General features: G+C 45.2%; 1 protein-coding gene across 1 annotated transcript in view; it reads left to right on the top strand.

Moving 5' to 3' along the window:
• Positions 1 to 10,684: 10,684 nt before the first annotated feature.
• The window catches only part of MCTP2 (multiple C2 and transmembrane domain containing 2), a 351,696-nt gene continuing 345,369 nt past the window's right edge, over positions 10,685 to 17,011 (top strand). Inside the window, exon 1 of the mRNA XM_079318155.1 lies at positions 10,685 to 10,689. The gene's annotated coding sequence lies outside the window, so the exon portion shown is untranslated. The remainder of the gene's footprint in view (positions 10,690 to 17,011) is intronic.

Below are 17,011 nucleotides of genomic sequence, written 5' to 3'. Positions count from 1 at the left end.
AGCCAGCACATTACTCAGCGTTACCCTGTGGGTATCTGGTGTCTGAGTGTGTGTCACAAAACGTGGCAGCCAGAACAGAGAAACCTTTCAGTGCTGGGCACAGAGAAGTGGCTCCAGCCCCACATGGTAAGAGGTGGATGGATTTGTCCTCTGGACTTGTCCTCATCACTGAGACACCCTCAGTGGCTCTGCTCTGTTGTCACTCAATTATTTACTTCTCCTGGGGTTTGAAGGATGGGGAGGGGAAATACTGTGACATAGGAAACTTTCCTAACATGCTTTATAACTGCAATAATAATATGGGCAATACTATTTATAGTTAGAGAAGGACTTTCATTTTTTCCTATCTCCTGCTGTCTTCTCCCTGACAGCTGGTTGTGAGGCACAGGGAGAGAATTAACCTCTTATGGTACTTTGCAGCTTTGTAGCTTTGTCTTCCTCACAGGGTTTCAATGTGGGCAGCTTCTGTGGGAATTCTTTTTCTCCTGCTTTGCAGATGGAAAATAGAAACATGCAGTCCAGAGGTGCTTGTAGGGAGTCTTCTGCCTTGAAACAAACCCCTCAAACCACCCCAAAATAACTTGTTCTCTCCATGCCTTCTGATGGAGCTCATGGATTTTCAGATGTTCTGATGTATAGAATGGAAGTGGTCACTGCAGAGGTTGGAGAGTCATGGGGCTGGGCTGGTGGGAAGCAGACCCAGCTTGGCCTTGTCACTGTGATGTGACACATCCCACACTGACCAGGGTGACTGAGAAGCACCCATGCCTTTGTCTCATCACCCCAAAATCTGTCCCAGTGCAAACTGGCCCTTTAACAGGAACCCACTGGTGTGTGTGTGTGTAGAGGGGAGCTGAAACAGAAAGTAATACTGAGTCACAGCAGTCAAGAAGGATCAAAGATATTTTTGACACACAAAAGGGTAAGTGATGCTGAACTCTCTCTAGACTGATTCCAGCTGAACACAAAAGCATTTTAACCTCTTAATCCTCACTTGTGAGTTATAGCCCTGACACTGGGAGCTTTGTGGCTTTTTGGAGATCCTCTGCTGCATGTGACCCTGGTCCCAAGCAAATAACACCCAGCCCTGGCTGCTGCTCAGCATGTGCCGAGTGTTGAGCATGGTGTTAATCCTGCAAACTCGGTGGGTTTTTGCCTCCCTCACTCACCATAAGTGAAATTCCTGGGAGTTCTTACTGAGAAAGGCAACCAGGTTGGATGAGGCATGGAACAACCTGGTCTAGTGGAAAGTGCCTCTGCCTGTGGCAGAGAGGATGGAACCAGATGATCTTTAAGGTTGCTTCCAACCCAAACCATTTTCTGTGATCTGTGAACTGTGGATGTAAGATCTCATTTCCCATTGTGATTTGTGCAAGCAGAACCCCAGTTTCACCTCACTGTCCTCCCTGAGTTTCCCCTCAGAGAAGTTTCTGGGCTCTCCTCTGTCATTCACATATCCCCTCTCCAAATCCTGAATGGTTCCTCTGTGTTCCCCAGCACCTGGACTGGTTCTCTCTGTGAATCCACGTCCACTGACTGTAGATGTGAAAGCATTGTTTTGATTTGAGCCTTGTTTGTATTATTTTTGGTTTGCATATTTGGGCTTGACATAAAACCTAGCAGAGAGACTCTTACTTAGCCAAAGCCATTTCTGCATTCACTGCAGATGAGCGTGGTGCTCCAGGGAACCAGTTTTATTCCAGGCTTTGCCAGTGATTCATTTCTGGATGCTGCCTGCATGATTCCCTCTGGGCCTCAGTTTCCTGTTCTGTAAAATGAAGATAATACCCTTTCATGGCACGGGGCTGCTTTGAAGCCTTTACAAAATTACTCTGATGTGTTTGGATGAAAGTTTCTATAAAGCAGATTTAAAAAAGCATGCAGCTCTCATTGAGGGGTTTGTATGGAGTGATCAGGACCCCAGAATTTCTTCCCAGGATGAATGTGTCTGTGTTGAACACACAGACAATGCTGAACACTGAAACAATATTCATGTAACTCTTCTAAAAGCATCCACTGTTGGTGCCCATGGCAGGGTTTGCTTCTATTCATTCTTTTTGTTTATTTTATGTAAATCCTTTTTCCTTCTCATTGAAAACACAAACAAAAAAAGGGATGCCCGGAAAAAAAAAAAAAAAAAAAAAAAAAAAATTTTGGTCTGTAAGCTCCATAAAATTGATTCATCTTGAAGTTTTTAGCAGGACCAACCCTCTCATGCCTATCTGTGTGATTTTAAAAGAAACTCTCCTCTTTCTCCTGGCTGTCATATTATGGGGAGAAAAAAACACCCTGAAAGCAGAAATGAAAGAGATGCAGAATTTTTGTCTCCTCGCCTTTCTCACTCCAGTCCCTTTATGTGCTCTCCCACCGCCCCCTCCTCCGTGGCCCTCCCTCCTGCTCTGCCTCAGTTCCCATTTTCCCATTGAAATGTCAAATGCAGCAGTTGTCTGCGAGTGAAAGAGGGACTCCCTGGTGGGAACAGGCTGCCCTTCTAACCTGACGGCCTCGGCTGTTCTCCTCTCCCCTTTTTGGTGTTTCCCATCCCACTTTCTCAGCAGATGTTGTGTGGGGCAGCACGGGCTGTAAAGGAATGAGTTTCTTTTCACCTGGCCATGTGAATGGGCTGGCACAGAAACCCTGGCTTATTCTCTCAGACTCTGGCAACAGCTTACACAGAAAGAGATTGTTTCGAAGGGCTGTCTCTTTTCTTTTTTTTTTTTCTTTTTTTTTTTTTTTTCAGACAAAGATAGGCAAAAAAGGCTCAGAGATGCTGGCTGTATTTTAAGCTTCCTCCTTGGGTGCCAAAGGAGTCCTTGGAGTTTTGTTGCTGCTACTTTTGTTCCTTTTATAGTTTCCATTCAAGCCCCAGGCTTTCAGCTCTCCTTTGTCTTAGTCCTACTTTTCCCAAGCAGTTGACATGAGAATTAGTTCAGAAAGATGGTGGAGGTTCATCCAGGAGCATTGCCCCACTTTAGTCCAGGGCTGTAGTTTTTGACTCTTTGGTGGAAATTTGGAAAAGAGTGACATTTCCCATGCTTTTGCAGGGAAAATATTTATTTTCAGAGGAGCTCTGTCTGAAAACATGTGACACTGGTGTGCAAAAATGCAAAAGTACAATCCTAATGTTGAGCTTTGTCACTGTGCTACTTAAGATTGGAGAGGCACCTAAAAATGGATGAAATGGGGAGTGTGTGAGCCTTCACCTTTCCTCCCTTTTTTTGGCTCCCTGTTTATCTGGTTAATGTGGCTGGTTGTTTTCTCTAGCCTGCTTTCTCTCCCTTACCAGGACCTTGGACATTTAGAGCTGGCCCATTGAACCACAGCAGAAAGGTGCCCAGAAGAAATACTCTTTCCCTTGTCTTTGCTTGGCACCTCCAGAGCTCTGTCACTTATCCAGCTCACTTTTGGCCATGTCTCTGTGCTCTGAGCCCAACTCATTATATCTCAAAACTTTATTTATGTTCAAGAGCAAATCATGTACATGGCTTGTGAATAATTTGATTGCCGGCGTGAGAAACGCACACGCTGCTGATCCTGAGAAATGGAGCTGTCGTTTGCTGATTTAATGGGTAAATAATGAGTGAGTCTGAAATGCTGTAGGGATGTTATGCCAGTGGTTCTCTTTGGGTCTTTATACACATTTTAACTCCAGTTGTTTTTTTGTTGTGTGTGCGTGTGGTTTTTTAAAAATCTGAAGTTTATTTTTGCAGTGGTGCTTGGAAAGCTGTAAATGATCCACAAGGAATTAACAGACAAAAGTCCCTGGCTCTGCTCCACCCTATTGAAGTTGATGGCAAAACTCCCATTGAATTCAGTGGAAGTAACAAACTAGGCCCTGTGAGAGTAAACAGTAAATCAGTTTTATAATCACAATATTTCTCTGTGTCCTGTTCTTAGTGCTTTATGTGGCAGAGGTGTTAGGTGCTTGTATGATGATGAAAGGCACTGACAAATCACGAACATCTCAGGTGAAATATGGGCTTGCAAAGGTGAAATTTCTAAATTTGAAAGCTTTGGGCAGGCTTCACCTTTCAGGCTGTATTTTGGAAACCTGCACTCCAATTCTGTTAATGAGAATTCATTGTGAGAGGTTGAACTGCCTCTCCATCCATCATGTAGCCAGCAGGTGTAAGAGAACATTTCCCTTTTCTAGTTTGTAAAAAGTGCAGTTTTTAGAGACATGGGAGTGTTAAGAATCAGCAAATTGATTCTCCTGCTTGGACAAGTGGGCATGTCATAAATCCCATTCAAAAACTAATCAGGAGGAGATGGATCATCTCCTGTCAGATATCCTGCAAATGTGATGCCTGTGGTTAGAAGTTTGCAGAAGCTTTTATCCCTGTGTCTGCTCTGGCACATCTCAGTGTTAAAGTTATCCTGTTAAATAATAGGAAGGTATAAACAGCTCAGAGGTTTAGTTCTTATTCAGCCTGTTCTGTCAGTGGGCTCCAAAGTATTTGATTAAGGAAACAAATATCAATATCTTACAATTTGCATTGGGGAACCCACGAATCCATGGCACAGCAAGATATTCAAGGATGGAGTTCAGTCTTTTCCTTAGTCCTAGTCTAGCATCTTACCCCCTGCCTTTTAAGGGTTTTATCCCTAAAACGTGTCTTGAGTTAAGAGCTCTGTTTTGTAAAGTTTTTCTATTGATTCCTTTCCTGGAGTTTATGGCTTTTGGAGGAGATGGGGCATTGATAATTGCTTCAGCTGTTCTTGACTGTTGCAGGGCACTTCAGCAGAACCGTGTAGCCTGAGTGCTTGTGCTTTGTAAAATAACCATTTGGCCCTGCAGAATAGGAGGATTTACAGGTTTAGCCTTCTTGATTTGTTTTGAATTATTTTGTATGAGCTATTCATGGAGGGTACAACAGAGCTGAAGGCAAAGCAAGGTTGTCACTAGACTATCCGAAGATGAGAGCCATGGAAATAAAGTGCTATTGTTGCTCTTCTAGCAATGACACTGACTGAAATAAAAGACATCTGGGTAGGAAATAGCAGCCTGCTTCCAGGGAGCATCCATGGTGTACCTCAGCTTGCCATGAATGCTAGTCCTGCTAGGCAACCAGGAAAGGGAGCTGCAGGCAGCCGTGAGCCAGGCCAAAGAGAGAAAAAGGAAAAAAAAAAGCCTAACCCTGAAAAAAAGGAGTGAATTCTTCCTAATTGTGCTTTGGAATGGAAGCCTTTTTATTCTTGTCTTTTGTTGTATTTTTCCCTCTTCCTTTTCACACTCCAGCAGCAGCCTGTGGGTCTCAGAGCTGGGTGGCACATCCCACCCTTCCAGCTCTGCCTGGCCTCCAGTGGGTTTGGGGCTCCTTGTGGGAGAACTGCAGAACCCCTCTGCATGTTCATCTCACAATCTGCCCTGAGAGCTGGCTCAGACTGCAGCATTGGCCATGACCCTGAGGAAGGGAGGGTGAAACCTGCCCAAATCTGCTGAAGAACAGTCTGGCTGTGGGTGATGGCAGAATTGCAGTTTCACCTAAGGATAAATATCCAGCCAAAACTGACAGGATTTTTTGAAGAGGCTGGTGGCTGACATCAAGTTCAGAGTGTTTGGGACATTTAGTAGATATCTCTGAGCAGTACTTTGGAGAAGGTAGGGGTGGACAGGAAGAGGAGTGAAATAGGATGCCCAGGGTTGGGCAGAGAGAATTCAATGTGGCTCTCCTCTGCCCAGGCTGTCACCCTCACTTCTGAGCTGTCCTTTCTCTCAGCAATTTGTGCAAGTAGAATAAACCTCACTCAAAATCAAAGTGTGAAGGAAAGGGAGGGGATTGCTCAGGGCAGAGGGAAATGGCTTTGGGCAAGAGCTGAGGGAAGCTGGGGCAGCACAGGGCAGCAGGACAAGAGCAGTGGCAGCACCAGTGAAAAATTCTCTGAGGTTGTAAGGAAGCAGGACCAGGAGCTGTCTGGGTGAGGAGAGAAGTTCCCCACGGTGATGGTCTCTCCTCTCACACACATTTCTTGTTGTCTGTTTTGCCTTTGATGTTTCCCTGTTCTCCTTTTATTATTAGATGTGCATTGGCAGCAAATGGGTTCTCAAATATTTATCAAAATTCTCGAGTTGATTAACCAAAATTTATCATATACACCTCCCATCTTTAAACGGTGAAGCTGTGATACCCTCTGGAGACCCGGAGGTGCTGGAAGTAACCTAAGGCATCCCCTCCCTTTCAGCACAGGCTCAGGGTTGAAATGCAGGGAAGGCTGCTGGCAGGGCCAGCTGTAGCTCAGGCAGCAGCCTCAAGAGGGAGAGAAGGCTTTCTCACAGGCTTTTATGACCAATGTTCAAAGGGAAATGCCTTTAGAGAAGAAAAGGCTGGGCTTTCTGGCTGTACACAACTCAGACCTGCAAATCTCTTCTGTGGCTTTGTTTTCTCTGATGCTCCTCTTCTACCTAATCCTTCCCTTTTGCTCCTGCTGATGGCTGGGGACTACTTTTCTCCAGCCTGGGGACTTTAAAGCTTAGCCTGGGATGAGGAGTCTCACCCAAACAGATTCAAGTCTGCACCTTTTCTTCTCAGTCAGAATGCATCATCCCTGTGTATGACAGGACAAATAGCCTGGACAGGAGGGGAACGAACTGATTATTTCCCCTGAACTGAAGGATGCCCTGTGTGGTTGATCACTGGACAAGAGCAGCACAATTGGACAAATGACCAATATAATAGCTAACAAATAGAAAGCACCACTGCCAGCAAAGGAGCTGGCTATTTAAAGGCAGCAAGAGGTTTGCAGCACCATCCTTAGCAACCAGGACAAAAGTTATTCCAAACACACGAGGCAAAGTCACCATGAACCTACTGCAGCATGCTATTAATAGGAAGGGGGGCCTGATTTCTTGAAGGATGATGCCAAGACATCAGAAGAAATTTGTGATGCACATAAAGGAGCAGCACACTGCACTGTATCTAATTGCCAGGGTAATTATTTTCTGCTATGCAAATTACCAGGAGCAAATCTACTGCATTACATCTATGTGTATTTAATTATCATCAAGAGCTGGGGTTGAGGGACTAGATTTAATATGTTCATAATGAAATAGCCAGAATTTGTGTGTGCATTTGCAGAGAACTCGTTATTTTGCCACAGCTGGATTTGTTTATTTTAAATAAATCATTATGGCAGATAGAGTTTCTGTATGCTTGCCCATCTGCTGATTTATCATAAAAATTGTGGTTTCATTTATAGGGGTGGTTTCTATCAAACTCACATCACCCCTCTTGCTGCATGTTTCTGTAGGATTTAAGGAGTAGCTCAATGCACAGAACAATCATTTTGCCCATGGATAAACAAAGGCTGGAGGAATAGGAGGAATTAGGACAACCTGGGTGGGTTAAGATTTTGTAAGGTTTTGGGTCTTCAGACTTGTAAGCTTGTTGTGGTTTAAAACCAGGACAAGGATGAAAACTGGAATTGTAGCAACACCCATTTGCAAGCCAAATTTCTTCCTATTCAATGTCTGTTTGATGGTGTGCACGAGGCAAGTGAATGCTTTTGGTTTCTAGGGAATATTTTGTATTTTCTCATCATAGCAAGAAACAATAGAAGTGTACACAGGATGCAGGATTACCACTCTGAACCTGAGATGGTTTTTCCCCTCTTAAGCTTCAGACTTTCCGGGCCAGAACTTTGCTAAATATATTGGGATATCATTTCAAGGCTCAAGTTATAAGAAAAATATTAGAACTGGGAAGAAATACTTTTGCCACTTTGTCATGTTTTGGTGGTTTTCTGTTAATGGAACTCTTGGAAAAAAAAAGTTCTGAAATCCAGCAGCGTAGGTGAGCGTTCAGCCAAGAAAAATCACGTTGTGCAGTCCCCAGGAGCGGTGTGTGTGACATGCTCCTGTTAAAAACTTGGAATGTGCAGCTCTGGAGGAGATGCTCCATATCAGTCCAAGCTCCAGTCAGGAAAAGTGATAGGTAAAGAGATTTATTTCCTGTCTCTGCCTTGTAGCTGTGCTTACCTGGGTCTGGCTGGGTGCAGTTGGCTTTTGCTGTGTTCCCTGTTGTTTGTGTGGTCAGTGTTTCACAGGGCAGGAGGGAGCTCCAGGCTGTCCCCTTCCCGAGGTGCCAGGGGAGTGCCCGGTGAAAACGCGGCTGCAATGCAATTAGAAACACAAACCACTGCCAAGCCTTTGTGTTCCTTTGTTTCTCTTGTGGGCACCGACTCGAGTTACCGAGCACAGCTCAGGGTAGCAGAGGGTCAGGGCGGTGCGTGCTGTGTCACGGGCTGGGCCAGCTGCTGTGACATTGCTGCGATGGTGCCCACAGGACCCTTCTTCACAGTGTCCTTGAGCTGGTTTGTGCATAATTGATGGGTACCCTAAGGTTCTGCCTCCCCTTCCTCCCCAGGACATCCTTTTCTGTGTTAGTTTATTTTTTAAATAATTAACAGACTGTGTGACTGCCTGTCTGTCCGTCCCGCTGGAATTCCTCTCCAGCTGCTCTCATCCCTTTCCACAGCCCCTCCCTTTCCTCCCCAACACGACTTTCCTTTCACTGTATCTTAAAGGGGTGTCTTTTATTTTTGCTTTGTGCAATGAAACCACTGAGCACTTTTTGAATAGATGCCCTTTGTTGCTTGCTGGTGTCCTGAAATCTTTCCTGCCCAGATTCCCCCTCTCCTTCCCACTGAAGGGATCCTTTGATGCAGGGTGACTCTTGCCTGGTGGGCACCTTCTCTCCCTCCCCACCACAATTATAAATTTCCTGTCCCTGTAGCATGAAGGGTGTGTGCAGCTGGGGATGGACAGGGACCCCATTCCCACTCTGTCTGTCCCCTCCTGTGCCTGACCCATGAGTGAGTTGGTGTGGCTGATGTGGATATGAGGTTATTCAATCAACACCCCATTCATCTTCCAAAGGTATTGGGAGCAGGGATAAGAGTCTGTTCCCTCTCTCTTCCCAGAGCATCCATTTCACTGTGGTGCCAAGCAGCAGAGAAGCTGTGGCACATCCTAATGCTACTGGGAAAATTGGCTCTTGAAGGTGTTGGCTTCCCTTCTGCTGCCATGATTGCCTCTATTCCCAGAGGAAAGTCCTCCAAGTAGAAGAAGAGAAGCCTCAAAGCACAGTGGAGCTGCTGGAGATATTTGCTCTATGTTTTGGGCTTTGTAAAAGTGGTCTGCATCATGGGTGGATGATGTGGCCTTGGTAGAAATTTTTGAGATTTTTTTTTTGGTGTAAAAGCTTGAGATCTCAGGGAATGCTGATTTCTGGGCATGTATTTGGGAGTGAGAAATGCTGACTATGCTTGTTGAACTTGAACCTCTTTTCATTGTCAACAGAAGATTTTTGTCAGGTTGTTCCTCTCTACCTCCTATGAAGACCATCTACCTACTTTAATCACTTAAGAAATAAACTTGCTCCCCATCTCTGCTTGCCTGGGCTTGCTGCTCTCCAGATCCCCATTTTAATTGACACACAGCTTGTGCTGTGGCTGGGGGCTGTGCCAATAACTCACATATTCCAGGCATGGCAGGCAGATAGGCCCCCTCCCTCCAACAGCATCATTCCAAGCAAACATCAGACAAACATCCAGCTTTGATGTGGGTCCTGGGCTTGCAGCCTCAAAAGAGGAATCTTTGGAACCCCCTCTGCACTATTCTTCATGCCAGAAATTGCAGCAGTGTCACAACAGCCAAGCAACTGGGTGCTCAGCATGGCACAGGGAATATTTTTGCAGCTCCTCAGCAGACATGGTTGTGCTGGAGAATAATCAGGAGCAGCAGCCTGAGGTCGGCAGGGATTTGGCCAGTGAAAATAATAATAATCAGGAATGGGGAATGGGTGATAGGGCTGTTGTTGGACCATCTGAGGCACTTGTCAGAGGACATTAGCCCTGCAATTAGGAGAAGCTGGGGAGGAGGGAAGGGAAGACAGCAAGGGCAGTGCTGCAGCAGGGAGGGCTTTGTGTCAGCATACAAAGCTTTTTTTCTCAGCAGGGCTGCTGGGATTTGCTCAGGTCTCCTCCCTGATAAATTAACTCAGTATAACACCTGCTCCTTTAATATGGCCATGCTACCTCCACTGAAGGCCTGGCCTTTCTTTCTCTCTCTTTTAAAAATTTTTCTTTTTTTTTTTTTTTTTTTAATGACATTGAAGCAGCCTGTGAACTCCCTTCTCTTGTTTTCTTCCACCTCTAAACCACCCTTTCTCCTGAAGGATGAGAATGTTTCCCCCCATAAGAAGGACTGGGGAAAAAAACCCCAAACCAAAAACAGTTGAAAGATTTAGAACAAAACCCTTCTATTTTAAAAAATGAAAAAAAGACCAAACAAAAAATCCCAAACAAAAACCCCCAAAAAAACAAAAAGAAAAACAAGAAAAACAAAGCAAACCCAAAAAAATCAACCAAAAAAAAAAAAAAAAAAGCCCAAGCTGGCAAGAGGTGAAGGGTATGTAATTGCTATTCCTTCTGCAGCCCACTAAAGCTGCATGTTTTAACCATCTGAGGACAGCAGGGAATTTTCCCTTCCAAGAGAGTCAAATGTGGGGTTTGCATTTTCTTTTTTTTCAGGGGGGTGTGGGGTGAAAGAGGTGGGCTTCATTTTCCTTGGGATTAGCTAAAGCTCCTTCCACTTTTATGTTGGCAACATGAGGTTTCATCAGACCTCTGATCCTGCCCTGAATAAAAATATAACATTACTGTCAAGCAGAGCAGAGGGCTTGAACTTAACTGGATTAAAGCACTGGATTTGAGGCAGGGTTCTTGGCTTCATGGAGGGAGTGTGGGGGCTCCTCTGCTCCCTAATTCAGCTCAGGCACAGGGGAATCCTATCTGTTCTGCTGACTGGAAAACTTCAGCCTGAATTTTCTTCCAGGGTGTTTGACTTGATGCTCAGCTGTCCCCTGGCTGCAATTCCAAGGATTTATCCTTGACAATGCCCCACTGGCAGCAGGCTCCCTGTCAGTGGGTGCACCTCGTATTCATGGAGAAGTATGCATGAGTTTAACTGCAAATAAATGCCACATTTGCTTATAGCTTGGTGTTTGCCTTTCCCATATGAATAAACATCCCTGGCTGCTCCTCTCTGTCCTGCCCACACCCTTGAGAACACTTTCACAGCCTGTTTGCTGCCTTTGGCTCTCAGTTTGCTCTTTGGACACTTTTCTTGCCAGATTTTGCAGGTTTTTTCTGACCTCTGCTGATGGTCCAATGTGTTGTGTTTTAATGGTGTGTTTTACAAGGGAGCACAAGCCTCAGAGCATCTACTCCTGCCTTGTTGTGTGTTTTGCCTCCCATCTTGGTGAGCTTGGATGTATCCCCACATGTCCAGTAATGAGCATGGGCTAATTGCCTAGGCAGATAGAAAAATAGATAGGTAATTTGTAGCTATTTAATTTTACATTAGGTGGAGGGATGTAGGGGCAGAGGCTAATGTTGTTGGCATTTCTTTTCAGGGTTGTTAACCAGATATGCTGCCTCTGGGGCATAACAATGCCTCCCTCGGTAGAGCTCTAATACTTTTATTACATTCTTATTAATTTAGCAATGGCCTAAAGTCTGTGAGGCACCTTCCAAGGCATGATCCCTGCCCTGAGGATCTTACAGACTAATTCCAAAGCATGATACAACCAGGGATTACTCAGTGAGAGCAAGGGCCTAATGGAGTAAGAAATGGTTTGTGTTAGATAAATGGATAAGGGTGAATCAGTGCAAGAGTTAATCACCTTGCTCCTTACAGGCACGTGGGGATAAAGCAGCTCCTCAGGAGATCTGTGGTGTCTCCCAAGCAGGGACAGAGCTGAAGGTGTCTCCTGTGATGTGGATGGCTGCCCTGGGAAGCAAAGTGCTCCACGAGCAAGCTATGTGAGTAAACACTGTGTCAACAAAAACCTCAGCTGTAACCTCCAAAACTGGCCATGTCCTGTCCCCCAACACCTCCCACCATCTCCCCTCCCAGCCCTTTGGGGCAGAGGGCTGGGGGAGATTTTTCTGTTTGGAGTAAAATTGTAAAGCTGTGCCTTTTTGCCCCGTATCTCAGCTCTTGGGAAGCCACGAAGTGATGGTCCCAAACAAAAGAGCTGTGCAGGGAGCTGGGGAAAGAGCTCATGCTCAGGGGTGGCCAGAGGGTCCCCCTGCTCCCCCCAGCACCTGTCCTCCCTGTGTGAAGCCTGTGAGCTGCCCAGGGCTCCTGGGACAGATGGGTCTGCAACAGCTGAGGCAGCTCAAGGCAGGGGGATGAAAGCGAGACGAGGAGCCCTCCCCTCGCAGCCTGGGCTGCTGTGAGCCAGGGGGAACATTTGGTGTCCATGTGGCATCTGGCAGCAGAGTTTGCTTCTCTGGCATTTCCTTTGGTGAAAGGAAGAGCAAAGCAATTCCTTTCCAAGCAGCTGCTGTGCTCTGCTGGGAGGGAACAGCATCCTCCTCCTCCTCCCTGCCCCGGCCCTTTGGCAGGGTGCTGCATCCCAGCCCCCTAAACACCCCTCAGCCCCAGGTAAACATCCTTTACACTCATTTGCTCTCTCATATTTTTCTACTACTGGGAAAAGAAAACCTCTCTGCATCACTTACTTTAAAAACGAGTTGCTGTGGCAACTGGGACGCCGTGCTTAAAGTGCTCGGCTCTGTCTTCTTGACATCATTGTTTGACTTCCAGTTGCTGCAGCAACAGATCTCTGGGAAGAACCAGTGAGGCTGAGGTTTCTCTTTCTTTCTTCCTCCACGATGCTTTTCTTTGGGGCCTGAGAACACCAGTAATGGTTTGCTTTTCACTGAAGACACACACACACTGTTAACATATGATGGGAAGATGTCAGGCAGTGGTGGAAGGAATGGGGGTAAGGTCAAGGGCTCAGTACAATGGGGGAATTCCTACAAAACTGAAAAAAGAGAGAGAGAATGAATGGGCTGTTATGTGTCCCAAGATCAGAGGGTTAGAGAAGTGCCTCCAGCACACTCAGTGTCAGGCATTTACCATGTAATACTTTTCTGTTGGTGGTTCTGAGCCCCAGGTTTTCCCAAAGCAGAGACACAGCTGGGGTGACAAGCAGAGAATGTGAAATGCCATCAGATATAACTGTATAAGTCAATACCACAATGCAGCTCCTTCATTTCCTCTTAATGAAATATTAGACTTATAGCTTCCTTCCAAAAACTTTTTCTTGCTGTCAGTGTTGTCTCTGGCCAAAGAGCAGCTGTGTAAGCCATCCCAGATAACTTTCTGCTGCAGTGGGATGCAGGAGGGCATATGGGACAGCTGTTTACTTAATTATTGCTCTTCAAAAGCTGCCTGTGCTCCGTGGTAATTGTTCAGGGCTCTGGCTGTAGCCACACAGGGTGGTTGGGGGTGCTGCCCATCAGGTGCACTGATGTCACCCTGTGCCAGCAGACCATGTCCCCATTGGCACAGGGGTGTCTTGGTGATGCACTGGGGCTTCAAGAACAAGAATAATGTTCTTTGTCAAAATGCTTACAGCCAGCAATGCTCAGCCCCATTTTCCCAGGCTGGGACTCTGCACTGGGTTTATGCACTGTGATGGCTGATGACATCCAGGTCCTACCTCAGCATTTTGGGTGAACTGAACTTCGGTCCTGCACAGAGCTCTGGGTGCAATGTGGCTGGTTTTCACAGAATCATGGACTCCCAGAATGGTTTGAGTTGGAAAGGACCTTTCAGATCATCTAATTTCATTCCCCTCCCCATGGGGTGAGGGTTTTCTCTGGGATTAGTGTTTGCAGAGCTTGAGATGACAACAGCTACTGTCTCTTGGCCTGATGCTGAATTCCCAGTTCCCTAGGCCTGAGTTTTGATTTTTTCCCTGGCAGGAGGTTGACCAGGTGTGGTGTAAAGGGCAGGGCAAGAGGGAGGCTGAAGGTGGGATGATGGATGCACTGGAATGATCTTCTGACATTATTCATTAATGAATAATAAGTGAAATGTCAAAGCAGGGATTGTTTTTTGGCGAGTATTTTAACCATAAAACTTTAGTGATAAACTACTGCACTTTTAGCAGGTTAACATTTCTTTGATTACCTGATAACTCAACCATAGGATTTCAATTTGCATCAGGAAATTAGGAGAAGCCTTAAGTGATGCTGTTGGATGGGCTAGGACCCATGAAATTTAAAGTGCAGTTTTTAATTGAAATGGATTTGAAGTTAAATGTTAATTTTGAAAACAAAATTTGAGAAGTAGTAATAATAAAAAAAAAAAAGTTAAATCTCTTGGTGTCAAGATAAAGGTAAAAGCACCTGTCATTAAAAGGTACTTAGACTCCTAGAATCATTGAGGTTGGAAATGACCTCTTGGGTCATCAAGGCCCTCTCTTAACCCAGCACTGCCAAGTCCACCACTAAACCATGTCCCTCAATGCCACAAAATTACTTAAAAACCTGAGATTTTCTTGTTCTGAGAATTCTTGCTAAGGTATCTGTCTGTCCAGCTCATACCAAATTTCCACATATATACAAAAGTGCAAACTCTTTCACAATAAAGTTATGGTTTCAGTATTACACCCTCAATGCCCACAAAATACACAGAATTCAAATTAACAAATATACATGCCTCAAAGTCTACACAATGTCAGCCACAAATATGCAGGCAAGAATGCTGGTTGCTAGAGCTTGGAGTTAGCTATTAGAGAACATTTGTATGGTGCTCAGATAATTTGTTCTTAAATGCCACACATGTACCACATGGTTCAGATGTGGTTTGAGGAGCTATAAAATGGGATTTCAAACTGGTTCTGTCCCTACTCTTAAAGCCATGGCTCAATTAGGGCTCAGATGCTTCTCAACTCCAGGGCTGGCATCCTGAGTCAGGGATTTGTGACTAGCTGGGGTTTGTGGGAGCTGAAAGGCACGGGTGCAGCTGCTTATTAGTGAATTTGTGCACGTGCCAGTCTGCAGTGAAATGTACTTGAAATAACCTATCCTAGATGCCTCTGTGAGGATGATGGCCCTGATGATTTAGCTATTTCGGTTCCAGCTTGAATTATTCATGTATTTGAAAACACTCATGAATTATTTGTGTTTTCGCTAAATATATAATTTAAAACCCCAAATCCTTCCGACAAAATATAGTATTTATTTATTTCTCACTGCTGTGATGTGCTGCCCTTACCCTGAGACAGCCCTTCAGCCAGAGGCTCGTGGGGAGATGTGGAGTCAGGGCACAGTGAAGGTACCAGCATCCCTGCCTTGACCTGTGCCAAAAAGAAAAAGGAAGATTTATATAAAACTTAGATCTGGCCCCAACTAGATTTCTTTAACTTCTGGGCACTGGGTTTTGGGGAATGGTGACTGTCTTGCACATGTGGATTTAGGATTTAGAGGCTGCTTTCACAAGCTGGCACACCTGGGTTTAAGGTGCCCAGCAGTGGATCAAAGGAGCTTGATCCCTGTGATGGGAACTCCTGATCTGCTACAAATTCACCACCTGGTTCAAATGCATTGGACAGCTTTGTGACATACCTTGATGCTGGGAACCTTTTTGCCAAGTCCAGAGCTGTGTGTCAGCTAACTCAAAGCTGGAGCACATCATGCTCAGGCTAATTCAGCAAAAATGTGTTTGTGCTTGATCCAGATCGAATCTGTCCTGCCACGAAACCTCAGAGTGCAGCAGATGTGATATTAATAGATGTGCAGCCACAGGCTGAGCCTCTCCCCCTCCCCAAACATCTGCAGAGAGGCAGTGCTGGGAGGAGGCATCCTGCAGGGACAGCACTTCTGCCCTCCTTTAACTGTGTGAACTTCCCAGAGCTTACATTAATTTTAAAGAAAGCACTTTTGGCATAACTGACAAAAAATCTCATCCCTTCAGCTCGGGGGATTTGTTTCTTCCAGGGAAAGTTTGAGTACCTGCTCTCTAATGAAGCATCTTAATACACCATGCAGTTTTTCTCTTTTTTCTTTTCCTTCACAGCTCTTTCACTGCAGTAAAACTCCTTTATCTAGCCACAGTAACTGTAGTTTTTTAATCTCTTTGGGCTTCATATTATCTTAATGATCTTGATTTTACCTCCACTGCTGAGCCCTTGAAAAAATGTCCTTTCCATTTGGTTGCTTCTGAGAGACCAAGATCTGCATTCTTCTGTAGTGGAAAAAAAAAAAAAAAAAAAAAGCCTCATAGTTTTCCATGAGATTCCCTGGTCTTTTTGCTTTTGCATTGACTGAACATTCCAGCAGAAATCTTTCATTTTCATGGCTTCTGTCATAAGAATTTAGATTTCCCCCCCTCCCTATTAGCTGATTAATGTGCTTTCATTTTGTCTAAAGTGTGTGTGTGAGTGTGTGTGCGTGTCCTCAACAAAAGCCTTTTCTCTCTACATCTCTACGTTCTGGGACTGAGGCCAAGTTGTGATTGTAATAATGTAATCTCTCCTGAATACTTGAAGTGATGGGAAAAAATGAGATTTTGAAAATGAAATAGATTAATCTATACAGCTAGAGGGGGGAAATAATGCATTTTAATTAGCTCTTGAGAGTAATTTTCCTTAAAGTAGTACAAGCCAGGTGTGCAAAAGTATTCTCCTGCCTTAAGAGTCTCGTTTCTCCTTCTGGAGTCCTTGGAAAAGATGGTGACAAGTGACAAGTTCATTTGGGATGCTTCTGTTGAAGGGATTGAACATAAGGTAACTTGATGGGACCTGATTTTTCAGAGGCTGCACTTAAGGGTCTGTGTGAAAACCAAGCTCCTCTCCCCCTAAAAATGCCTCAAACCCTGAAGCAGCTGCTCACTTCAGCTCGCAGGACTCTGGTTTTTGTGTGCTCGTGCACACGGGGGAACGGTGATTTATCAAGTTGTTTTATTTAACTTTTGTTCAGGATGAGATCATTCCCTAAAAGGTGTTCACAGTTTATTCCCCTGCTGGCTGGGGCTGCTGTCTGTTCTGCAGGCAGTGAGGGTGTTTTTCACCAGGCAGGGGCCCGGGGTTGTGTTGGAAGAGAAAAGCTGAACCTGCAGTAACCCACTGTGTGCCTGCTCCTGCTCTGCCTGCTGGGGAAATGGAAATCACTTGTCCATGGTTGTGGACTTTTGATTGTCAGACAATGC

This window comes from Erithacus rubecula, assembly GCF_903797595.1.
Source record: "Erithacus rubecula genome assembly, chromosome: 14".
In the NCBI taxonomy this organism is placed as follows: Eukaryota; Metazoa; Chordata; class Aves; order Passeriformes; family Muscicapidae; genus Erithacus; species Erithacus rubecula.
The sequence above is the reverse complement of the archived record's forward strand: the minus strand, read 5'-3'. Positions and strand labels throughout refer to the sequence as shown.